The following is a 26,724-nucleotide window of genomic DNA, read 5'->3' on the forward strand; positions in this document are numbered from 1 at the left end:
AGCGTACCATCATCATCAGTGTAAGACACATGCGGTACAAGTCACATCTGTAGAACATTTCATGCCACACCTAATCCATTAAAACTTGTATATTGGAGGCTCTGTAACAAAATACTGTTGGTTGCTAATGAACACCTACTGACAACCCCACCAAAAAACTACAAATTATAAGGAAAATAACATAATGTTTAAGTGCTTCTTTTCAAGTTACTGATTAGTTCTCACATCTTTGAGACTTGATTAACACCATTTGACTTCCTAAAGGAATTTCAGCACAAGATCAAAGGTAGGTAATAACTGTATTGTCCCCCTCACACCTTTTCAGCAGGTATTACTCCATTTGAGAAGGATATTCAAATAGGCTCTACACCACCAGCTTAGGTAACAAAGCTGACAATCTCCTGGTTTCTAATTTAAAGAGGCGAGGAGGCCATTCACATGCTTTCAACTTTCATTGGAGCCTTGAATGCATTCAAAAGATGTTCAGGACCAGAAGCTGCAATTTGTTGCCCTCAGCCTCAAACCACGATGAAAATAAAATAGCTTTTAAATGCCTGTGTGCCTAGGACAAAACCATTTACCTTCAGCGTGGCAGAACAATATAATTTAATCCTTTCAATACATTTACAAAGGAATAAACAAACCTAAGTGATATCTGTAATGAGCATAAGAGGCTTTTATACAGCAGCTGAGATCTAAGCAGATCAACATCTAAAAAGCATATGTAACAGAAGTGGAAATTGAATTGAAACATATTATATTTGACTAGTTAATCGCATTTTGTTGTGTGATTTTTTTTAAAGGTATCTAATACCTTTTCTTGTAGAAGAAGGTGTGTAAAAGCTTACACAGTTCATACATCAATAACGTTCAAATGCTTCTTTTCAAGTTACTGATTATTGAATCTCATTGAAACATGTAAGAGTCTAAGAGGGCTTGACAGGGTAGATGCTGAGAGAATGTTTCCCCTGGTTAGAGTCCAGAACTATGGGACATAGTCTCAGGATAATGGGTCAGCTATTTAGGACTGAGATGAGGAGGAATTTCTTCACTCAGAGGGTTGTGAGTCTTTGGAATTCTCTACTCCAGAGGGCTGTGGATGCTGAGTCATTGAGTATGTTCAAGGCTGAGATAGATAGATTTTTGGACTCTAGGGGAAGCAAGGGATTTGGGGATCGGGCAGGAAAGTGGAGTTGAATTCGAAGATCAGCCATGATCTTATTGAATGGCGCAGCAGGTATGAGGGGCAGGATGGTCTATTCCTGCTCCTATTTCCTATGTTCTTGTGTAATAAAGTAACCATGTTAAAAGAGCCAGTACTGATCTCTGACATCAATCTGCTTACACACAGGTATTGTCATTATTAAAAACTGTCTGACAAAGCACAGACACAATGGCCCTGATTTTAGAATCCAAGTGCGGGTGCGTTGGGGGCTCCAAAAATCGGGGAAATCCCAAACGGGTTTGGAGCCGGCTCCAACCTGCCAACTTCAGGGTTCCCCACCTGTGTGCGCGCGCGCCTCACGAATGCGGAAGTCCCACCGACAGTTAAAGCCGGCAGGATGACAGGTAAGACAGTTAGTTAAATAGTTGAAGTATTTGAACTAGTTAATTTCACGGTCATTGAGGCAGGGGACCGATTTTCATTCAGCCTCAGCGTATTTCCCGTCCTGTGGGAAACACTCCATGTTGCAAGAGATGTATTTCAGCCGGCAGCCAGTTGGCGATTCAAATCCCTGTTAAAAGGTGAGTTATTGCAGCAGGGCACTCAGTTCTCTCAGACAAACTTTTGGCTGGGAGATTTTTGTGTTTTCACTGTGTTTCCACTCAGAATTCTTCTGTTCGCATATATTTACCAACTGTTTGAGCCCCCTCAAACTGACACCATCAGGATGGAGGGGGTGAGGGGGGGCACCATGGCTGCATTCACCAGTACATCCGAGGATGAGCAACATCACCATCCTCGCCAGGCACGGCGTGCACTTCTGCCACTTGCAGCTCCACAACACAGTGCTGCACCACAGGCACCTGCACAAGAGCACAGAGGGGAACAACAGAGGGAGCGACGTCGCAGGAGGCACTACCCTCGCCACAGGGTCTATAGACCGAGGCTCAGCTTCCTGGACCTCTCTGAGGAGCAGTGCATATGGATGCTCACAGTGAGTCGCCAGGTGGTCACAGACATCTGCAGCCTCCCTCATGCCGAGCTGCTCCCAGCTGGGCCGAGCAGCATCTCATTACCCGTCGTAAGTAAGGTGACCACTACCCTCAACTTCTTCGCTTTCGGATCATTCCAGGGTGCCACCGGGGACATCTCCGGGTTTCTCTAGGTCATCTGCACACAAGTGCATAAGGCAGGTCAGCGACGGCTTGTTTCGCAGGGCCTCGCATTACGTCAACTTCCCCATGGACGACTTCAGCCAGACGGAGAGGGCAGTGGGATTCTGCTCTGTGGCTGGCTTCCCACGTGTACAGGGTGCACATCCACACGAGCCAGGACTGTTCATCAACAGAAAGGGGTGTCACTCCATCAACACTCAGCTCGTTTGTGACCACTGCAAAAGATTCCTTCACATGTGCGTCAGATTTCCTGGCAGCTGTCACGATTCCTTCATTCTGAGGGAATCCAACATCTCGGCCCTCTTCCAGCAATGAACACCCTTAAGGGCTGGCTCCTCGGGGACAAGGGATACCCACTGCACACATGGCTCATGACACCTCTGAGGAACCCCATCACCGAACAATAGCGTCGATATAACGACAGCTACATCGCCACCAGGTCTACAATTGAGCATGCTATAGGGCTGCAACAGACAGAGTGGGACGCATTATAGTAGTGTGTTGTGTCCTGCACAACATGGCACAACAGAGAGGGGTGTCGCTTCAGGAGGCCTCATCCACATCTGCCGTCCACATTGAGGAGGAGGTGGAGGAGGAGGAGGAACCCATGGGCAGAGCAGCAGCTCACCTGGCTGCTTGTGAGGCCAGGGAGTCACTGATATGTTAACGCTTCTCCTAACATCAGAAAGTGTGAAGAGTCCAGACCTCGCACCACCTGGAAAGAGCAGCACCAACACCAGCACCCCCACCCCTCCCTGCACTAAACAGTCCTGCAACTACACATACAACCAATGTAAAGTGACCCAAAGGGTGGCATCATGTGTCGCCATTCATGGTGAAGAACATGAAAGGGCGCTATCACAAAAGCTAGTCAAAAATGGGCAAGACGTGGCAGTAGTGGTAAGAATGATAACATTTAATGTGACTTTAACAAAACCCAAATATAAATGGAAAAAACATGACATTCTGTCAGAAACCCTTGTGCTCACCCTTCGTGCTCACAAAACCTTAGCCTTCCTCTTCCTACCGCTTCTACGTAATGCATCCCCTATGGCTGCAGCAGAGGTAGTGGCAGGTTGCTCATGTTCATGCCCTGACTGCTTAGATGTTTTCAGCCTACCCCCTCTGGGTTTTGGAGCCCATGAGGGCCCCTCCAAAGATTCCTCCATCTGCTCCTGTGCAGGGGCAGACTCGGCCACCTGGAGAGGAGGCAGCATTGCTGGTACTGGTTGAGAGGGGGGCAACGGGTGACTCGTGGGAGTGCTTTGAGTGGCGTCCCCACTTCCATGTCCCCTTTCGCCATCATCCCTCTCCTGGGCCGGGCCCACATCACTCCTACCACCCTGCTGGACAAGAGTTTGGAGGACATGTAAGATGCCTTGGAAGCCCAGTTGTAAATTATCTGTCAGCCTGTTTGAGGCGGCAGAATGTTGTTCACCCTGGGTCCGAATAGACCATTATTAGGGCTTGAATGGACTCATTTGTGAGCCGTGCTTGAAGCTCAACGGAGACTAGCCTTCTCTCCATCACAGACATTCCTGCACATTCCTGCGACAGTATCTCAGACAGTTCCTCACATCCCTGTGACAGTTTCTCAGAGATTCCCTCCTGTACCTGTGCCACCATACCACTAATGCAGGAGTTGGACTCCTCCATCCTCTGTGTTATCGTGGAGAGTGCACGTGGCACCTGTTCCAGTACCTCACAATTGTGCTGCTGTCCCTCGATCATTCTGCTTTTAAAGGATGGCCCCCAGGGTTCAGCATCTGCATCTAGCTGATCAGAGCCTGGAGAGGAGTGCTCCCACGGATGCGGACTCTCCACAGCTGTCCCTGCCACCGGTGTCTGCTCGTGCTCACTTGTGTGTGGTGACTCACCAGGTGCCAACTTAACTAACTCACTACCAGGACCCACCAGGGTGTGAGTATCTGCGCTGGTGGATGGCTCGCTATGATGTGATGGTGCACCCTCAGAGGCCGGCAGGTCCTCTGAAGAATCGCCCTCTGTCGTCATTGCGGTCGTTGAAGGGCCTGTAAGAGAACAGAAGGCAATATTAAGCATCATCACAGATGTGTCATGTTTTGATAAGCATACTGAGGTGTTCAACATGCCAAGCATTGTTAACATCAATTCATGTTGTGTGTGATGAATGTTAAAGTTGTGTCACCAGATGTTCGAGAGGTGCCAGTCTCGCCGTCCCCGACAGACAGGCACTCAAGGGTACGGCTGATCTCCAGCACCTCCTGCTCCGCATCTGTGAGGACCGCTACTTGTGGCCCCCTCCAGTCCTCGCCCTCTCGTGTGCATGTTGCGCTCTCCTCTAGAAAGGGAGAAAGAACAGACGTGCGAGTGAGTGATGGTGAAGTGGCCAACTGAGGAATGCATTGCTTTGGGTGAGGCTGACCGTGAAAGAGGTGCATCAGAGGGTGAGTATGAGACAGAGCCATCACATTGTATGAGGATTGAGTTGAGTGGTAGTGGTGGGTTGACTAATGGGGAGGTGAGGAAGTGCAGGTAAGTTGAAGATGAGCTTTGAGTGGGTGTGAGGAGTGATGTGATAGAGTAGACTTAGCAGTGCAGAATGAGTTAGGTGATGGTGGTGATGTGGAACACGGAATGTAGGAGAATCAGTAAGTGTACTCACTTTTGCTGACCTAGTTAGGTCATTGAAACGCTTCCTGCACTGGACCCAAGTGTGGGATATGTTGCTCCTACCTGTGACTTCGTCTGCCACCTCAAGTCAGGCCTTCTTGGTGGCAGAGGCAGGCCACTTCCTCCCATCCGCGGGGTAAAAGACCTCCTCCTTACCCTGTCCAGTAGCTGCTGCAGTGAGGCATTGCTAAATCTTGGAACAGCCTTGCCCCTATGCTGCTCCATATTGTGTGTTTTCTGGTCTTTGCTGCAGCAAAAGCCTTTGGAGCAATGGCCCTTTAAATAGAGCCGCTCCAGCTGTCAGCCTGACATGCGGGTGCGCAGTCCACCCACTTCGCAGCTTTCAGACAGCAAACCTGGAAGCTGCGTTAAGGGCCACCAATTAACTCACGATCGCGTGAGAAACGGTAGGATTTTATTAGTCGGGTTACCCGCACGGCCATTGATTTCCCCCCCCCCCTGCCGCCCCACCCTCCGTTGCCATCCTGCTGCCATTTAAAAATCGAACCTGATGGCAGAAATTGCATCACACTATGTTCACTGTGACAATATCTTCCTGTCGGCGGCCTTCAGCAGTCCCTTTAAGGCAAGCTTCGTCCTTGGTGATGGGGTTATAAAACTGCTGTGAGCCCTCTGATTAGCACGGTAAAGAGGCCTAATGCCATTGTTTGCCAATTTTCTGGGGAGCCCGGGCGTGAAACATCGCGCCCAGAAATTGGTTGCACCTAATCTAATTTGTCGCCGCAAAAATGGACGTGGTGGACCAATGTCTTATATTTTACAATATAAATTATAAAAACTGGAAATCAGTAATAGAAGATAAATGCTGCAGATGAATAGTTATTAATCTGCATTTGAACGAAAAAAGAGGTTAATGTTTTGGGTAAGACACTTCATACATGCAAGACTAGGAACTGGGTTGAGAACATAGGAAATAGGGGCAGTAGTTGGCCATATGGCCCCTCGAGCCTGCTCCGCCATTCAATGAGATCATGGCTGACCGTCGACCTCAACTCCACTTTCCCGCCCGACCCCCATATCCCTTGATTCCCCTAGAGTCCAAAAATCTATCTATCTCAGCCTTGAATATAATCAACGACTCAGCATCGACAGCCCTCTGGGGTAGAGAATTCCAAAGATTCACAACCCTCTGAGTGAAAAAATTCTTCCTCATCTCAGTCTTAAATGGCCAACCCCTTACTTATCCTGAGCCTATGCCCTCTGGTTCTAGAGTCTCCAGCCAGGGGAAACAACCTCTCAGCATCTACCCTGTCAAGCCCCCTCAGAATCTTATATGTTTCAATGAGATCACCTCTCATTCTTCTAAATTCCAGAGAACATAGGCCCATTCTACTCAATCTCTCCTCAAAGGACAGCTGTCTCATCCCAGGAATCAATCTAGTGAACCTTTGTTGCACTGCCTCTAAGGCAAGTATATCCTTCCTTAGATAAGGAGACCAAAACTGTACAAAGTACTCCAGGTGTGCTCTCACCAAAGCCCTGCACAATTGTAGCAAGACTTCCTTACTCTTGTACTCTAACCTCCTATGTACCTCCTTGCAATAAAGGCCAACATGCCATTAGCCTTCCTAATTGCTTGCTGTACCTGCATGCTAACTTAATGCATTTCTTGTACAAGGACACCCAAGTCTCTCTGAACACCAACATTTAATAGTTTATTATCATTTAAAAAATATTCTATTTTTCTATTCTTCCTACCAAAGTGAATAACCTCACATTTCCCCACATTATACTCCATCTGCCACCTTCTTGCCCACTTACTTACCCTGTCGATATCCCATTGCAGACTCTTTGTGTCCTCCTCGCAGCTTACTTTCCCACATAGCTTTGTATCATCGGCAAACTTGGATACCATTAAACTCGGTCCCTTCATTTAAGTCATTAATATAAGTTGTAAATAGCTGAGGCCCAAGCACTGATCCTTGCGGCACCCCACGAGTTACAGCCTGCCAACCTGACCTGTTTATCTCCACTATCTTTTCTGTCTGTTAACCAATCCTCTATCCATGCAAATATGTTACCCCTAACCCCAAGATCTTGTGTAACAACCTTTTATGTGGCACCTTATCGAATGTCTTTTGAAAATCCAAATATACGCCATCCACTGGTTCCCTTTTATCTACCCTGCTAGTTACATCCTCAAAAAACTCTAATAAATTTGTCAAAGGAAACATAGGAACATAGGAACAGGAGTAGGCCATTCAGCCCCTCGTGCCTGCTCCGCCATTTGATAAGACCATGGCTGATCTGTGATCTAACTTCATATATCCGCCTTTGGCCCATATCCCTTAATACCTTTGGTTGCCAAAAAGCTATCTATCTCAGATTTAAATTTAGCAATTCAGCTAGTATCAATTGCCATTTGCGGAAAAGAGTTCCAAACTTCTACCACCCTTTGTGTGTAGAAATGTTTTCTAATCTCGCTCCTGAAAGGTTTTTAGACTGTGCCCCCTACTCCTAGAATCCCCAACCAGCGGAAATAGTTTCTCTCTATCCACCCTATCTGTTCCCCTTAATATCTTATAAACTTCGATCAGATCACCCCTTAACCTACGAAACTCCAGAGAATACAACCCCAATTTGTGTAATCTCTCCTCGTAACTTAACCCTTGAAGTCCGGGTATCATTCTAGTAAACCTACGCTGCACTCCCTCCAAAGCCAATATGTCCTTCCAAAGGTGCGGTGCCCAGAACTGCTCACAGTACTCCAGGTGCGGTCTAACCAGGGTTTTGTATAACTGCAGCATAACTTCTGCCCCCTTGTACTCCAGTCCTCTAGATATAAAGGCCAGCATTCCATTAGCCTTATTGATTATTTTCTGCACCTGTTCATGACACTTCAATGATCTATGTATCTGAACCCCTAAGTCCCTTTGGACATCCACTGTTTTTAACTTTTTACCATTTAGAAAGTACCCTGTTCTATCCTTTCTTGATCCAAAGTGGATGACCTCACATTTGTCTACATTGAATTCCATTTGCCACAGTTTTGCACATGCACCTAATCTATCAATATCGCTTTGTAATTTTAAGTTTTCATCTACACTGCTTACAATGCCAACAATCTTTGTGTCATCGGCAAACTTAGATAAGAGACTTTCTATGCCTTCATCTAAGTCGTTAATAAATATTGTGAATAATTGAGGCCTCAAGACAGATCCCTGCGGGACTCCACTAGTCACATCCTGCCAATGTGAGTACCTACCCATTATCCCTACTCTCTGTCGCCTTTCGCTCAGCCAACTTCCCAACCAAGTCCATACTTTGCCCTCGATTCCATGGGCTTCTATCTTAGCTAACAGTCTCTTATGTGGGACCTTATCAAATGCCTTCTGGAAGTCCATATAAATAACATCCATTGACATTCCCCTGTCCACTACTTTAGTCACCTCTTCAAAAAATTCAATCAGGTTTGTCAGGCAAGACCTACCTTTCACAAATCCATGCTGGCTCTCTCTGATTAACTGAAAATTCTCGAGGTGTTCAGTCACCCTATCCTTAATTATAGATTCCAGCATTTTCCCCACAACAGATGTTAGGCTAACTGGTCTATAATTCCCTGGTTTCCCTCTCTCTCCTTTCTTAAAAACCGAAGTGACATGTGCAATTTTCCAATCTAGAGGGACAGTTCCTGAATCTAGAGAACTTTGAAAGATTATAGTTAGGGCATCTGCAATGTGCTCACCTACTTCCTTTAAAACCCTGGGATGGAAACCATCTGGTCCTGGGGATTTGTCACTCTTTAGTGCTATTATTTTCTTCATTACTGTTGCTTTACTTATATTAATTTTATCAAGTCACTGTCCCCGATTCAATATTGTCAAACACATTTTCCTTTTCATAAAACCATGTTGACTCTGCCTAATCATATTATGATTTTCTAAGTGCCCTGTTACCAATCCCTTAATAATGGATCCCAGCATTTTCCCGACGACCGATGTCAGGCTAACTGGCCTGTAGTTCCCTGTTTTCTCTCTCCCTACTTTCTTCAATATGATCTTACATTTCTTACCTTCCAATCCGCTGGGACCGTTCTAGAATCTAGGGAATTTTGGAAGATCGAAACCAATGCATTCACTATCTCTTTTAGAACCCTAGGATGTAGGCCATCAGGTCCAGGGGAATTGTCAGCTTTTAGTCCCATTAGTTTCTCTAGTACTTTTTGTCTATTGATATTAATTACTTTAAGTTCCTCACTCTCATTAGCCCCTTGGTTCCCCACTATTTCTGGTATTTTTTTGTGTCTTCTACTGTGAAGACAGATACAAAATATTTGTTTAACGTCTCTGCCATTTTCTTATTTCCCATTATAATTTCTCCTATCTCAACCTCTAAGGGACCAATGTTTACTTTTGCTACTCTCTTCATTTTTTAAATACTTGTAGAAGCTCTTACAATCTGTTTTTATATTTCCTGCTAGTTTACTCTCATTCTATTTTCTCCCTCTTTATCAATTTTTTTGGTCATCCTTTGCTGGTTTCTAAAACCTCAGACTTACTACTCTTCTTTGCAACATTATAAGCCTTTTCTTTTAATCTAATACTCTCCTTAACTTCTTTGGTTAGCCACAGATGGTCACTTTTCCCTTGGAGTTTTTATTTCTCAATTGAATGTATATTTGTTGAGAATTTGGAAATATTTCTTTAAACGTTTGCCATTACTTATCTACAGTCATACCTTTTAATCCAATTTCCCAATCTACCTTAGCCAGCTCGCCCCTCATACCTATGTGATGGGCTTTATTTAAGTTTAAGACTCTAGTTTCAGACTTGTATATGTCACTCTCAAACTCAATGTGAAATTCTATCATATTGTGATCACCCTTCCCCAGATGATCCTTTACCATGAGATTACAAATTAACCCTGTCTCATTATACAATACAAGATCTAAAATAGCCTGTTCCTTGGTTGATTCCACGATGTATTGGTCTCAGAAACTGTCTCGAATGCATTCCATGAACTCATCCTTCAGACTACCTTTGCCAGTTTGATTTGTCCAGTCTATATGAAGAATAAAGTCCCCCATGATTATTGCATTACCTTAGTTACAAGCTCCTATTATTTCTTGATTAATACTCTGTCCAACAGTATAGCTACTATTAGGGGGCCTATAAACTATTCCCACCAGTGTTTTCTGCCTCTTATTATTTCTTATTTCCACTCTTTCTGATTCTTCCTCCTGATCTTCCGAGCCAAGATCCTTTCTCACTCCTGTCCTTATCTCATCCTTTATTATCGGAGCTCCCCCCTCCCCACCACCCACCCCCCATCCCGCTCCTTTTCCATTCTGCCTATCTTTTCAAAACATCAATTACCCTGGAATATTTAGTTCCTAACCTTTAACAAAGTGAAATACAGCAGATGCTGGAATTCTGAAACAAAAACAGGTAATGCTGGAAATACACAGCCAGTCACTCGGCATCCGTAGGTTGAGACCTTCCTGCTCTGCTAAAAAGGTGGATCTTTCACAAGGGATCCCATCATGGGGGACTTTATTCTTCATATAGACTGGACAAATCAAACTGGCAAAGGTAGTCTGAAGGATGAGTTCATGGAATGCATTCGAGACAGTTTCCGAGACCAATACATCGTGGAACCAACCAGGGAACAGGCTATTTTAGATCTTGTATTGTATAATGAGACAGGGTTAATTTGTAATCTCATGGTTTCTTTCAGCTACTGATGGGTTTGGTGTGCATTTCTAGCATTTTCTGTTTAAATCATGCAAAACTGTTTACCAATCCATTTTGTTTGCCAAGCTCATGGTGCAATGATATATATTGCAATGACAATAAATGGCACCACTGCATCACAAGAATACTTTTGTTGCTATTGTGCATGACTGTCACAACTTAATGACATGTAGCTGATCTGGCTCTTCTTGTTGACACTTCTCCTTTAATAAAAATGGTCATTTATTTTGTTACATTGTTGCTGTGTTTGTCAAATGTCATAAGGACCCTCCAGCTGGGATGTTACATTGAAAATGATTCACAAGCAGTTATGGAAAAAGTAATATTACTTCATGAAAATGGCTGATGGCAAACTCCTGAGCAAACAATCTAGCAACATGTTTCATTGGGATGCTCGGTTCAGTATCGTGCAGTCCTTGTTTAAAACCCAGTATAACCGTCAAGTTTATGATATTTGGGTACATATTTTTTTGAAAAGTTCTATGATGAAGGATAAAATCAGAAGTAGAAAATGAAATGAAAATAAAAATAAGGTATGTTACCTGCAAGCAATAAAATAAATTAGAAACCAAATTATGGAGCTAGCAACAGGAACTGTGACACCCGGACACAGTACGAGAAGATTTGGCATGTAATCCACATTAGCTGTGATTAATTCTTGTGCTTCAACCTTTGTGGCAGATTTTATCTAGGGACATTTCTGACATGAAAAGACATTTACTGTGGCATAAAATAAGAATTATATAATAGAAAACAAAAGCAAAATTCTTCAGATGCTGGAAATCTGAAATGAGAACAGAAAATGCTGGAAACACTCAGCAGGTCAGGCAGCGTCTGTGGAGATGGCTGATCTCAGTGCTTATACCATCCCTAGTCCCTCTGGACATATCTTTTGCTGTGCTGATTGCCGCAAGCTTTCGCTGATGGGTTCAGCACCATACGGGCCTCCCGATCATCTTAAACCTCGCCCGCACCTCTCCCGACTTTAGGTGGAGGGGGGAGGAAGTAACATACCCCTATAGCATCTGTAATGATATCTGTAGCTTGGAGTGGAAAGTGTCATACTATCCATGACAATATCCATGGGCTGAAGTGGACAGAGCCAGTCTCCTAACCAAGAACAATGTGGTAGACAGAAAGAGGGTTAATGCTGAATGACGGGAAGTGTACAATGAAGAAATGGAAATGTATGCCAAGTGAATTAGTGTTTCTGAATTCTATGTTAATAAGTGGATTATGATGCAAAACAGTCTGATAATAAGGAGCTTTGCTGTATTATAGCACGTAATTATATATCAGCACAAACATTAGTAGGACAGTTTGCTTTCAGGCCATAGAACAAAACCAACCTCCTTCAGAGAAAATTGAAAGAAACTCAAAAATCTTCAAAGGCTGGGAGTATTTTAGTCCTCATACTAATTCAAAGACTCAAGTCTTGTACTTCTTTATGATTTTCTTTGAAGGTACACTCCACCTTCATGAAAGCAAGGTTGCTGCGAGCCAAGCATCTTGAGTGTTCAAATGAGGTGCGTGCTATATGGAATTTCCTGTAATACTGTATAACACGAATCAACATGAACAAAAGACCATAGCCTTGGAATAGAAAGAGTTCAGCCTGTTGCCCTCTTGAATCATGCTCAAGCTAGTCCCTATACAGTGAATTAAATTACATGTTCTTTATGTTAGGACAGACCTCACAGGATTTGGGTTACCACATTTAGCCTTATTCCTCAATGAGGAAAATCAGCTAGGTTTCCACTCCTGGTTCGTGAAAATCCACGACCTTTCTGGCACACTTAACATAAGTCTGGTGGAAGTGTGATGCAAGGGCCAGGAGTGAGACTCAGATATGCAAGGTCCTGGTCTTCCCCACTAGTTTCCAAGGGACCGTAGTGGGACCTCCATCTGTCCCGAATGAGATCATCTGCACAAAGAGGGCACAGCCATGGACAAGCCAGGCCAGACAGTTTCCTTGTCCCCAAACTTGAAGAGCAGCAACATTGGTTAAGGACAGGATTTGGTTCAGCTGTGATGCCTCCTATGGTTGTCTTAAATTTATACCCTCTGATTACTATCTCACTGACCAGTGGAAACACTCCATCACTATTTACCTTATCGTAACCTTTCGTAATCTTGAAGACCTCTAACTGGCTATTTTTCTCTTGACAGCTTAGACAGCCGTGAGTGTCACATGTTATTTAACCATGGACATCACAACTGAGCCTGATCCTATTCACACCCAATGTCCACATATATATGCATATTTTCCAGCAGGAATCTCTGAAAAGTAATCAGGAGCAAGAACCCTTGCCAATATCTTTATCTTCTTTCCAGCCCAAGGAAACTGAGGTCCATCGTGTTGGATCCACTGCCATAACAGCCAAGATTTTTTTTTTATTCGTTCATGGGATGTGGGCGTCGCTGGCAAAGCCAGCATTTATTTCCCATCCCTAATTGCCCTTGAGAAGGTGGTGGTGAGCCGCCTTCTTGAACCGCTGCAGTCCGTGTGGTGACGGTTCTCCCACAATGCTGTTAGGAAGGAAGTTCCAGGATTTTGACCCAGCAACAATGAAGGAACAGCAATATATTTCCAAGTCGGGATGGTGTGTGACTTGGAGGGGAATGTGCAGGTGGTGTTGTTCCCATGTGCCTGCTGCCCTTGTCCTTCTAGGTGGTAGAGGTCGGAGGTTTGGGAGGTTCTGTCGAAGAAGCATTGGCGATTTGCTGCAGTGCATCCTGTGGATGGTACACACTGCAGCCACAGTGCGCCGGTGGTGAAGGGAGTGAATGTTTAGGGTGGTGGATGGGGTGCCAATCAAGCGGGCTGCTTTATCTTGGATGGTGTTGAGCTTTTTGAGTGTTGTTGGAGCTGCACTCATCCAAGCAAGTGGAGAGTATTCCATCACACTCCTGACTTGTGCCTTGTAGATGGTGGAAAGGCTTTGTGGAGTCAGGAGGTGAGTCACTCGCCGCAGAATACCCAGCCTCTGACCTGCTCTTGTATCCACAGTATTTATATGGCTGGTCCAGTTAAGTTTCTGGTCAATGGTGACCCCCAGGATATTGATGGTGGGGGATTCGGCAATGGTAATGCCGTTGAATGTCAAGGGGGTGTGGTTAGACTCTCTCTTGTTGGAGATGGTCATTGCCTGGCACTTATCTGGCGTGAATATTACTTGCCACTTATGAGCCCAAGCCTGGATGTTGTCCAGGTCTTGCTGCATGCGGGCTCGGACTGCTTCATTATTTGAGGGGTTGCGAATGGAACTGAACACTGTGCAATCATCAGCGAACATCCCCATTTCTGACCTAATGATGGAGGGAAGGTCATTGATGAAGCAGCTGAAGATGCTTGGGCCGAGGACACTGCTTTGAGGAACTCCTGGGGCTGAGATGATTGGCCTCCAACAACCACTACCATCTTCCTTTGCACTAGGTACGACTCCAGCCACTGGAGAGTTTTCCCCCTGATTCCCATTGACTTCAATTTTACTAGAGCTCCTTGGTGCCACACTCGGTCAAATGCTGCCTTGATGTCAAGGGCAGTCACTCTCACCTCACCTCTGAAATTCAGCTCTTTTGTCCATGTTTGGACCAAGGCTGTAATGAGGTCTGGAGCCGAGTGGTCCTGGCGGAACCCAAACTGAGCATCGGTGAGCATGTTATTGGTGAGTAAGTGCAGCTTGATAGCACTGTCAACGACACCTTCCATCACTTTGCTGATGATTGAGAGTAGACTGATGGGGCGGTAATTGGCCGGATTGGATTTGTCCTGCTTTTTGTGGACAGGACATACCTGGGCAATTTTCCACATTGTTGGGTAGATGCCAGTGTTGTAGCTGTACTGGAACAGCTTGGTTAGAGGCGCAGCTAGTTCTGGAGCCCATGTCTTCAGCACTACAGCCGGGATGTTGTCGGGGCCCATAGCCTTTGCTGTATCCAGTGCACTTAGCCATTTCTTGATATCACGTGGAGTGAATCAAACTGGCTGAAGACTGGTTTCTGTGATGGTGGGGATATCGGGAGGAGGCCGAGATGAATCATCCACTCCGCACTTTTGGCTGAAGATGGTTGCAAACGCTTCAGCCTTGTCTTTTGCACTCACGTGCTGGACTCCGCCATCATTGAGGATGGGGATGTTTGCAGAGCCTCCTCCTCCCGTTAGTTGTTTAATTGTCCACCACCATTCACGATTGGATGTGACAGGACTGCAGAGCTTTGATCTGATCCGTTGGTTGTGGAATCGCTTAGCTCTGTCTATAACATGTTGCTTCCGCTGTTTAGCACGCATGTAGTCCTGAGTTGTAGCTTCACCAGGTTGGCACCTCATTTTTAGGTATGCCTGGTGCTGCTCCTGGCATGTTCTTCTACACTCCTCATTGAACCAGGGTTGATCTCCTGGCTTGTTGGTAATGGTAGAGTGAGGAATATGCCGGGCCATGAGGTTACAGATTGTGCTGGAATACAATTCTGCTGCTGCTGATGGCCCACAATGCCTCATTGATGCCCAGATTTGAGCAGCTAGATCTGTTCTTAATCTATCTCATTTAGCACAGTGGTAGTGCCACACAACACGTTGGATGGTGTCCTCAGTGCGAAGACAGGACTTCATCTCCACGAGGACTGTGCGGTGGTCATTCCTACCAATACTGTCATGGACAGATGCATTTGTGACAGGTAGATTGGTGAGGATGAGGTCAAGTAAGTTTTTCCCTCGTGTTGGTTCGCTCACCACCTGCCGCAGGCCCAGTCTGGCAGCTATGTCCTTCAGGACTCGGCCAGCTCGGTCAGTAGTGGTGCTACTCAGCCACCCTTGGTGATGGACATTGAAGTCCCCCACCCAGAGTACATTCTGTGCCCTTGCTACCCTCAGTGCTTCCTCCAAGTGGTGCTCAACATGGAGGAGGACTGATGGTAGGTGGTAATCTGCAGGAGGTTTCCTTGCCCATCAGATCAGATAATCTTGGCCAGACCAAGGATAGAGCCTGAGACCTTCATGATCTGCATAGCTTCATAACACACGAGGTGGCTTATTTTCTCACGTAGTTTTTGGGGGACATATTTCATATATGTTTATTTTAATTTTAGGATCCAGGTTCACAACATATTTTAAGATAAATAACTGTAAATGAGACGCATGGCTGTCATTCAACCCTGAGGTTCACATATCTCAGGCTGAGATCGGGGGTTTTGTAATGCTGCCTGGACTTCTCGAATGAACTACAGCCTCATCATTCCTTCTGAACCATCTTTTATTCTGTATTTATTGGTTAGTGGGCTACTTATCACACAGAGTTTACACAACAGGGAACTGGGATAAATGCCAGTTTTCTTTTTGTGTTGCTTGATCCAAGACAACAAATAAATCTCCAGTCTCTTTTCACAACTTCTTTGCGAAAGCATATGGTCTCAATACGTATGTGGCATTTAGTTCACTGCAAGAGAAAATGTCATGTAAAAGCCCATTTTAATACTGTGGCTTTAGCAGTAGTTTTTAAGAAAATTATTTTGGGGTTGACTGGTTAATTTATTTTGTTTTTAACTATTCTGTTCTGTTAAGGCATCATTATACTTGAGGAACCAGTTTGAAACTAGTACCGTATAACAGTGATGTGGAGCTGGTAGACTCAAGTTATATTTTCTGCTGATATGAAAACATTTTAAACTTTTGAACCTTTTCTTAATAATTGGGTGCAGTTACACTGCAGTGGGTGTGAAGTAAGGGTGGTGTGATGCTACATCATGGAGGTGGTTTCAAACCTCTGCTTTGGGTAACCACACCCAAATTATAATACACCGTTTGCATTTATGAGAAGCTGAAATCAGTTTACATCAATAAAAATTGTATAATACTAGCAGGCATGGCGCTGCTCAAAGTGGATCAGAGGATACACAGCTGCACTTCAGCAGCACAACAAGAATATATTATAACATGTAATACATAAGATATTATTCTGCTGCTGACGTACAGCTGTGCATAACTTAGTGTGTCCTTTTAAGGCTACAAGGTACAATTTCTGTGCTTTCCCAGGGCTACTTGAGCTGAATGGGTAGATCGTCATCTTAATTAAAGGTCAGATTGCCTTTATTTCTTACCGTTTTTTTAAAGTGTGACACAAATTCATATTTGTGACTATATATATGTATCTATATATGTATATATCTACATATATATGTATATCTGTACATATGTGTGTGTGCGTGCTATTAAATAATCATTAAAAAAAATAGGGATAAACAGCAGAGGCGTTACTGCAAATGGGATATGTACTATTACACAAATCTGATTTAAACATTTAAATATTCTAGGAAAAGTCTCCAGCTTGTGTTTATCTAATTTCTTTTCTCAGCACCATTCGCTTCTTTGAGATGCCACTTTGAAATGGTGCTTCTCAGCAGCTGACTTTCTTAGTACTGAAAACTCTGACCCTGACGATGCATATGGTTCTTTTGGGCTGAAAATGAGATCTGGCATTTAATTTCAAGGTCTCAGCCACCAATCTGTCAAAAGTCTTCATTTTCTTAGTGCCCACTAGAACTGCTGACGCTCACAGCCAACTCTGAGCGCTTTCATCTTTCACTGGCAATAAACATGTCGCACTGGCAGGGTGAAGTGCAATCTGAAATTAAATTTACTGCACATAAAATATGGTGCTACTTTTATTGGTTCAAATACATGCCACTCATAATTTATTTGCAGTTGCCAGACTTACATAAAGTGAGAGTGTTTCTGGATTCTCAGCACTGGCGGGGGGATAAACTATATCCAGTGCTAACACCTCCAATAGAAACAGCCACATTGTTTCCCTTCTCGCCAGGACCTGTTTACGTGCTTGAGATGTTGACTTATGATTTCTGTGGAATATGAACTTTGAAAAAGATAACTGTGTTTTATTATTTTTCTATCATTTTAAAACCTATTTATGCGATATAAGTGTCTAAAGATATATTTGTTACAGTACCTCAGGCTGTACGTTTTCAAGAAGCGCATTCTCCCTGTGGAATCCCAGAAGCTCTGTGAAGTCAGGGGATCCGATGATTTGCTTTGAAGCGTTTGACGTAGGTTTTAGGAGATGTCTATGGAATTCATTAGGTCCCCTCGATTTGTGGAAAACATGTAGAAACCGATTTTAAATCAGACCGCCTGGCATAAGCGGGGCAGTAGCGGCCAAAAAATGGTGTCATATCACTTATTGTCCCATTTACATTGGCACTCTTAGTAGGGACCTTCTGATGGGTGGCCAGATTATCTGCCTGTTTGTAGGGGTAGGCCCCTTTAATAGGCAAATTGAAATCCCATGACATGCTTCGGACCCTGATTGCAATTTTGTGGTACATATAGGCAGAGTGTGCCCTGTGCACACGCAGCCCCCTTGTACTAGGCAGTAATTTCAAAAAATAGCTCCAAATCTTTTTTTAATTTAATTTTTCTGGGGCCAAGAGGAGCAGGAGTGAGATCTCTGAGATCAGTCGCCCCTTCCTCCGAACCTGCCTGCCTGCCGGCCAGTTCGCACCACCGCCAGCCAGAATTCGACCATTGGCCAACTGGTACATCCCTTTGCAAGTTGCCAGGGCTGAGTTAATGAGTCTTGAGCTTCAAAATGGCTCAAACCTCTCCTTTGGCCCAACAGGCGGCCTGCCAACATGCTCCAGTGGTTGGTCGTCCAAAGGTCAAAATCTACCTGCTGCAGTATGAAAAGCATGCAGCCTTTATGTAGCCAAAAAATGCCTATTCTTTTATTTCCAAGTTTATATTCCGTCTTCTTTATTCCAGCCTTTTTACATCTTGAGGAACATAAAAACAGAAGTAGGACATTCAACTCCTCGAGCGTGTTCTGCTATTTAGTTGGGTCATGGCTGATCTGTACCTCAACTCCATTTACCCGTCTTTGCCACATATGCCTCCGTACCCTTACATAACAAAAGATTTATCGATTTCAGTCTTCAAAATTTCAATTAAGCCAGCATCCACAGCCTTTTGGTGGAGAGAGTTCCAGATTTCAACCAGCCTTTGTGTGAAAAAATGCTTACCGATTCTCTGGATAGGGCCTATTCGAGGCTCTGTACAACTGAACTATCACTTCCTAAAATTGCTAATTGTAAACAATTTTACAACACCAAGTTATAGTCCAGCAATTTTATTTTAAATTCACAAGCTTTCGGAGATTTTCTCCTTCCTCAGGCAAATGTTTCAAGAGCTCCTTGAAGCCTACGCATTTATACATATAGAACAATACATGGTGTTTACAGACTGCCCCTGCAACTGCCCGTTGCCAAGGCAATCACCGTGTTCAGACAGAGAGGTGTCACCTGCAGAACCCCCGAATACACATTCAACAAAAAAACAAACAGGGAAAAAAAACAGAGAAAAAAAACACACAGAGAGGCAGAAACATCCGGAAGGCAGAGAGAGCCAGCAAATGACCCATTATATTAAAAACAGATAACATTTGTTCGCTGGTGGGGTAACGTGTAGCGTGACATGAACCCAAGATCCCGGTTGAGGCCGTCCTCATGGGTGCGGAACTTGGCTATCAATTTCTGCTCGACGATTTTGCGTTGTCGAGCAGAAATTGATAGCCAAGTTCCGCACCCATGAGGACGGCCTCAACCGGGATCTTGGGTTCATGTCACGCTACACGTTACCCCACCAGCGAACAAATGTTATCTGTTTTTAATATAATGGGTCATTTGCTGGCTCTCTCTGCCTTCCGGATGTTTCTGCCTCTCTGTGTGTTTTTTTTCTCTGTTTTTTTTCCCTGTTTGTTTTTTTGTTGAATGTGTATTCGGGGGTTCTGCAGGTGACACCTCTCTGTCTGAACACGGTGATTGCCTTGGCAACGGGCAGTTGCAGGGGCAGTCTGTAAACACCATGTATTGTTCTATATGTATAAATGCGTAGGCTTCAAGGAGCTCTTGAAACATTTGCCTGAGGAAGGAGAAAATCTCCGAAAGCTTGTGAATTTAAAATAAAATTGCTGGACTATAACTTGGTGTTGTAAAATTGTTTACAATTGTCAACCCCAGTCCATCACCGGCATCTCCACATCATAAAATTGCTAAGGTAGCCATAAGGGCAAAATCGGCATATTTTGTCACTACCCTGCTTACTACTCAATTGGCATGAAATGTACTTCTGCACAGGAGGCCTGGTTCTGCCTGAATTTCTCCTTCCTCACGCCCAGACCCCTGCTCTTGTGAGGAAGAATTTTACTCCTCAGTGAGTGCTTCCCAACAATTAAGGTGAGAACTAGTGAAATTCCCCATTGAGAACCATTCATTTTTTTAAATTTAAGATTATGTTGGGACAAACTGTCAGATTAACATGCATTTCAGAGTTATTCAGAATAAACAAAAGACCATGAGGGAATTAGAGGCACTCTGCTACTAGACCATCTGAGAAACAACGAATTGTACGTCCTTAGACCTTCAGGAAATGAAACAGTTCCCATCGCTAGACTGCTACTGATACTGACAACTGAATAATTACTAGACCGCCATGGACAATGGGAACTATTGATGATTTAGGAAATAACAAACATGAATGTGTTATTTTTTTAACTACAGGAATAAGAATTTTGGTACATGACAAAGGTGAATGTTAACATAATCACTGGTGTGGAAAGCCCTCATGATGTATGTGCACTTTGGCATCCATTTTTCACATTAGATTACATTTTATTTAAAATTTATACTGATGCAGAATGATGTTATACTGATACATCCTGATTAAAACGTGTTTGATGTGTTTAATCATTTAAACTGTACTAATTGTTAGGATCAGCAGCAACAGAATAAAACATCAATATAAGAAACATTGACAGGACAGTAAAGAATCTGAAAATGGTGCTTTAAGAGACTGTACCTCAAAGATAGTTCTACAACACAGTTTAGCCAATTACATCTCTGTAGCTCCCTTGATTTTAATTTTTAATCAATATACTCAACAACAACAACTTGCATTTATAAAGTGCCTTTAACGTAGTAAAACGTCCCAAGGTGCTTCACAGGAAGCAAAACAGCAAACAAAATTTGACACCGAGCCACATAAGGAGATCTTAGGACAGGTGACTAAAAACTTAATCAAAGAGGTAGGTTTTAAGGTGCATCTGAAAGGAGGAGAGAGAGGTAGAGAGGCAGAGAGGTTTAGGGAGGGAATTCCAGAGCTTAGGGCCTAGGCAGCTGAAGGCAGGGTTGTGCAAGAGGCAAGAATTGGAGGAGCACAGAGATCTTGGAGGGTTGTAGAGGTGGAGGAGGTCACAGAAATAGGGAGGGGCAAGGCCATGAGGGAGTGGAAAACAAGAATGAGAGTTTTAAAATCGAGGCATTGCTGATCCAGGAGCCAACGTAGGTCAATGAGCGCAGGGGTGATGGGTGAACGGGATTTGGTGCGAGTTAGGATAGGGGAAGCAGAGTTTTGGATGAGCTCAAGTTTGTGGAAAGTGGAAGATGGGAGGCCGGCCAGGAGAGCATTGGAATAGTCAAGTCTGGAGGTAACAAAGGCATCGATGATGGTTTCAGCAGCAGATGAGCTGAGGTAAGGGCAGAGACGGGCGATGTTACGGAGGTGGAAGTAGGCGATCTTGGTGATGGAGCGGATATGTGGTCGGAACCTCATCTCGGGATCTAATAGGATGCCAAGGTTGTGAACGGTCTGGTTCACTCAGTGTTACACGGTGACAGATTACTGTAATGAAAAAAAATGTGAACAGCAAGAATGATCCCTTAAAACTCATTATACACTGTGTCTATAAGATTGAGCTGAAGTTTATTTTCTGGTAGGCCTTTTTTTCAAGGCCTATTCTCCGTGTTGTACGCAGCTCTTGCTGGGCGCTCTTCCACAAGGTCTGCTACACGAGGGGATGGAAAGAGCCAAGGTATGAATTTACATAACATGGTTAAGATTTTATTCCAAAAACATCCAAGGGAAACGTATAGTTTGACTGGCATTTTATACTTGGATCAATTTTTTTGACACTACGAATCTTTCTATGAAGGCACTGAGTCATTTTTTTCTAATTTGGTTGCTTCTCCGTCCACTCTCGCCCCAGTCCCATCCCAGTCATACCTTCTACATCCAAGGGGTTCGGGTGGGCTCGCTAATCCCTTATGCTGTTCTTGGTGGCCATCGGTAAGTAATAAAAATGGCCCGGTGGAGATAACGTGGATAATTTTCACCTTCACCGCTTGGGCAGAGCAGATCACCCGCCCGCTATGGAGATGAAGATTGGAAGGGCCATCCACTCTGCCAGTTTATGCCCAAGCGGTGAAGGTGAAACCCCTACCATGTAAACATTTCCACCCTGTGGGAAACGTCGTGGGGTTAATTTCAATGGAATGAAAATCGGGTGGGTCCTACAATGGTGGGCAATCCACTCCACCATGTTACCATCCAGGCGGCGAAGTTGAAAATTAGCTCCATTGCCTATGATCAGCACCTTCCTGTGGTAACATAAATGAGGTGTGGGTGGGTCGAAGGGAGTTTAACCTGCATCTCACCACTCCGTGGGGATATTTGGCTGCTGTCCCGCTGCATTTGCAGGTCTTTTTAATTACCGCCTTCTCTACAATATTCGGAATTGTCGCTTCTTGGCATTGGTCTTGTATTGTTCATGTGGTGGAAGGTACCAAATAAGTTTACTCATTGAGGAAAATCATTTGTTAACAATCTTAATAATAATTCCATTTATATAGCACGTTCTTACATAGAAACATCTCAAGCACTTCACACGATGAATTACTTTTGAAGGGCAGTGATTGTTGTTATGTATGCAAACAATTGCAGTGTTAATAATTTGTGTACAACCTGTTTCATGTGCTACTAAATAATCTGTTTATTTTTTGTTTATATGTTACTACTATATTTAAAGTAATTTTCTCCCTCCTGTGCCACACACTATTCTTTGGTTGACTTACTCCCTTGTGTCAACAGCTGAAAGATTTTTTGTAACTGTCTACTAATTACTTCCCTCCCTCTGTGGGAAAGTCTGATACCCTTCCCTCAAAATTCCTTCTGCTCCCCACATATGCCATGTGCCATTTACCAGGCTAAAGAACGGGTGGGCAACCTGACCCCAGGCTTTTGCAATTGTCACTGTCTAACTGCTTGTTGGTTCACTTCCTTCCTCTGTGTGGAGAAGATCTTTACCTGTGCTTTGACAGCATGCCTGAGACCAGGATTCACCATCTGTGAGACTACAAATGCCAGCCTGTATTTTACCAATCTGTGGTACAGTAGGTGGCACCTCCACCCACTGCACCACCTGGCTGCCTCCACTCTTCCTATTTTAGTGCTTTTACCATTCATTATCAAAGAAGATAAAGAATGCAAAGCTTTCAGCCAACATGACAATTTAAAATCTTGGCAGATGGATTTCACAAGACTTACGAAGATCACCTGCTTGTAAATTAGGGCAGTTCATGTGACATAAGTTGTTTGACTGTTGCAGATGCCTACATTTGATTTAAACACAGAAAATATCATGAGATCTTGTTAAGTACATTGTTGGAAAGAACCATTCCATAAAAAGATACATGTTAGTCACAACAAAATAATTCTTTAGCCCAGTCAGAGATATATATCCAATGCATGTTTACCACCAGGTAAAGAAAAGGTCCAGGATGTAGTTGCGGACAAGATTTTGACTCCTTGCTGGAGAATCGTTCCACAGACACCAGTCGGCCTCTGGTACCTTGCTCATGGGCTATTATTATTCATGTGTGAGTCTCGATGGTGAGCGTTGGTGGACTATTTGGTCATGAGAGAAATCAGAGTCTTCAGCCGATATTCACACACGTGCGCTTCTAACTAACTCGGCACAGACCAGGGATACAACCTTCTTGGTCAGTGTGGCTCAGCTTCGTATTCTGAGTCATAACAGGGGGTGGGGGGGGGGGGGGTGGTGGGGTGGGACCAGTACCCACTTAGAGTGATGTGGAGCTGACAGTGTTTTGTTAATTGCCGGCTTCACGTTGATCTCTGGTTGGGCAAGCACAGATTGAACTCACACGTTAGCATCCAAACCCTGGTTAATTTTTTTATATGTGTTAGCAAAGAGCTTTGTTAGCATTAAAAAGTTAAAACATGATTTTAAAAATTCCAACAAACTTCCATGGGACTTGTCAAAGTTCTCTTTGCATTGGTTGCAGTTGTACTGCAATTGATGGCAAGCAACATCAATGGTGATCTCACACCACTTGCCAAAATGCAATGCACTGTCAGTTTGGCAACTTCACTCTGCAATTGCATCACGGGTTTTGTGTCACTGCACCTTGAGATTCCAGAAACTGTAATGTAACTATTTCAGGTTGTAAAGGAGAGGGTTGACCCTCGAACTGCTGAATGTGCATTGCAGTTTGACATTTTGCACTAGGCAGTGAATGCCCTATAAGCAGGTTGCCATCATGAATATTGCAGTGGTGAGTGTGAATACATTAAATTAACTTATCAATTTGTCAGGATATTTAAAATGCTATTTATGTTGTACCTTTCTTGGGTGCAAGCAGATGTGACCTTCAGGATCCATTGCAGCAACGTTTCATTCCTCTCGGTTATTCGAAAGGGCCAATAATAAGCATACTGTACATGATTTGAAATCAAACTATTTGCAAGGTATCAATAGTTTGAGATTTGAGGATCAGCCATCTTATTTTACCATTAGCTTTGTTCAAAGCTTTTATTAACTTATATTAGTGAATTCTTACATTCATCCACATGAGGGATGTAAGTACTGAGAACTGGAACATTTTTTTTCTTTTTGTGCTCCTAGGTCAGGTGTGCAATGGCCAGACGTAAAGTAAAGCTCCATTTATTCTGTTTAACAATGTGCCTTAACCTCCAATCTCAGAAGAGCACTTCCTATTGCAATGCTGTGATAGTTTCCATTTCCTGCAGCAGCTATCCTCACGGTCTCTCTGAATGAGATTGCCAATTTAGTGCTGTTGCAGGATATTTACCAGAATATTGAGTTGCAAAATGGTGTTGCAGTCAAGTACTTCAAATAATGTGACCCACCTGGGATCATTTCAAGTGAGGAAGCCACAATGAAGTCAGCCAGCAAGCAGAAAGAAGATAAGATGTTACCACCCATGTGGTGATCAGATTGGGGGAAGGTAAAATCAAGGTCTTTGTTTGTTTTTACTGAGTTATTCCATGGCAGTCTTTTTCTGTCATTGTGGCATAAGTTATAAATCCATAGGAAAGTGAATGAAAAATGGTTCCTTACATGCAGCAGTCTGCTCAGAGTTAAAAGGATCAAAGAACCATTGAAGGCCTTGCATTATCCCTTGGGAAGTATGAGGACTGGTTAGGCAGTGAAAATATGATCACTATTTAAGATAGCCTCTAGTGATGATATTTGTTTGGGTCTCAAAGATGGTGGTCTGTAGAGTTGGCCTGTTTCTGAAAAGCTTTGAAGCTTCTGTTTAAAGATTGCAATGCTTTTACTATCGGGAATTTCTGACTTGCTAATCAGTAATTTCTGACTTGAAGATTGCCCTTTTATAAAGCATTGGTTATACTAGATGCTTTATGGTAGAGAGAGTGAAATTGCTGTAGATCCAAACATACATATTTTGTTTGTTTTTTCTTTTGAAACCTTCCTAAGTAAAGATGCCACTGATATGAAATTGGCAGCACAAGTTCACCTCAGAGGTAATCCGGAGCTGTGTACCACAGAGCGGTGGAATGAAGGTTCCCAACCCAAAAACAGATGAGGTGGGATATTTTCCATAGAAGAGAGGAGGAGGGGGAAACAGCAGGATGTCACCCAAGTTACTCAACAACCCCATATAGCGGTCGTGCTGACAAAATACTTCCTATTTATCAGGTGGGATGATGTAATCAGCTGCTCTAGAGGCTTAAACTAGCCACTGTTTTCTGTATTTCTCAGTCTCATAGAAGGTAAATGATGTGGAATGGTGCTTAACTGAGGAATAAATCACAAAATGATGTTGAGAAGTACATGACCTGCTCATCCTTCAGAATCGTGGGTTATTTAGTCCTCGGTGTTGACAGTTGGTTTATTTTTCAGTAAATCACATGCTACTTATCTGAATTATACCACGCATTAATATGCTTTGAGAGTAAAGGTACGAGGCAGTATCAGGTTTAAAGAGGACGAAGCATGTGGTACCATATGACTGCCCATATAACGAAGTGTAACTAAACTCCCTCACCCAAAATAAACCACTACTATACAGAATGCAAATACATGGTACAAAATGTAAGATCTATTAGCGAACATTGCTCCTTCAGATGTTTATAACATTTATTGTCAGGACAACGATGCACCCAATATTGTGACTGTATAGCCTTTTACATTATGATGACACTTTTCTGCCATCGAAATAATATGAAAAAGGTAAAGATTTTTGTACTTTGCGAATATTAAAGTAACCAGTATTTAATTCTCTAAAAATTTAATTCTTTATGATATAAAGTGATAGAAAACATTATCTTGGGATAAAGATGCCAGAGATTAAATTGAGTTCAAATTCCACAATTCAAAGTGCATCTTGTGCATATAAATATAAGTGGTGAAGAAGTGAACAGTGAGGGGAGGGGGATGATTTCATCTGTTTGCTAACTGTAACAAAAAGTGTATCTGTTCTTCACACACATGTTTATGAATTTGTTACAAATAGCAAACAGCGAACATCTTCACCTATTGGGAAATACTAAATGAATAAAGATTTATTTTTAATTTTAAAGTCAAATATAACTAATAGTTACTAGCAGGTATTTTTTCTCAGTATTACCATGTTTTATTTTCTGTCACATCCGATCTGGTCAAACATGTGTCCTTTCGCAAGATGAACTACGGCTTTTCTGAACTGTAGTCTGTGTGCTATAATTTTCAACTAACCTGTTCTCTGCAGAGCCCAAACAGAAATAAAAATATATTGTGCGCACTTCATCGCTGAGACTCCTGACCTCTGCTGCCAGTCCAACTGCTGCTATGATGGATGCTCCGTGTCTCTTTGCCTTTAATTGCTCATAAATTGTTGGACCCATGAA

At 43.4% G+C, this 26,724-nt stretch overlaps 1 protein-coding gene across 1 annotated transcript in view; it reads left to right on the top strand.

Annotated features, from left to right (window-relative positions):
* The window catches only part of LOC137322176 (PC3-like endoprotease variant B), a 633,356-nt gene that overhangs the window by 216,815 nt on the left and 389,817 nt on the right, over window positions 1–26,724 (top strand). The window lies entirely within an intron of this gene.

The sequence above is a fragment of the Heptranchias perlo genome, chromosome 5 (genome assembly GCF_035084215.1).
Source record: "Heptranchias perlo isolate sHepPer1 chromosome 5, sHepPer1.hap1, whole genome shotgun sequence".
NCBI lineage: Eukaryota > Metazoa > Chordata > Chondrichthyes > Hexanchiformes > Hexanchidae > Heptranchias > Heptranchias perlo.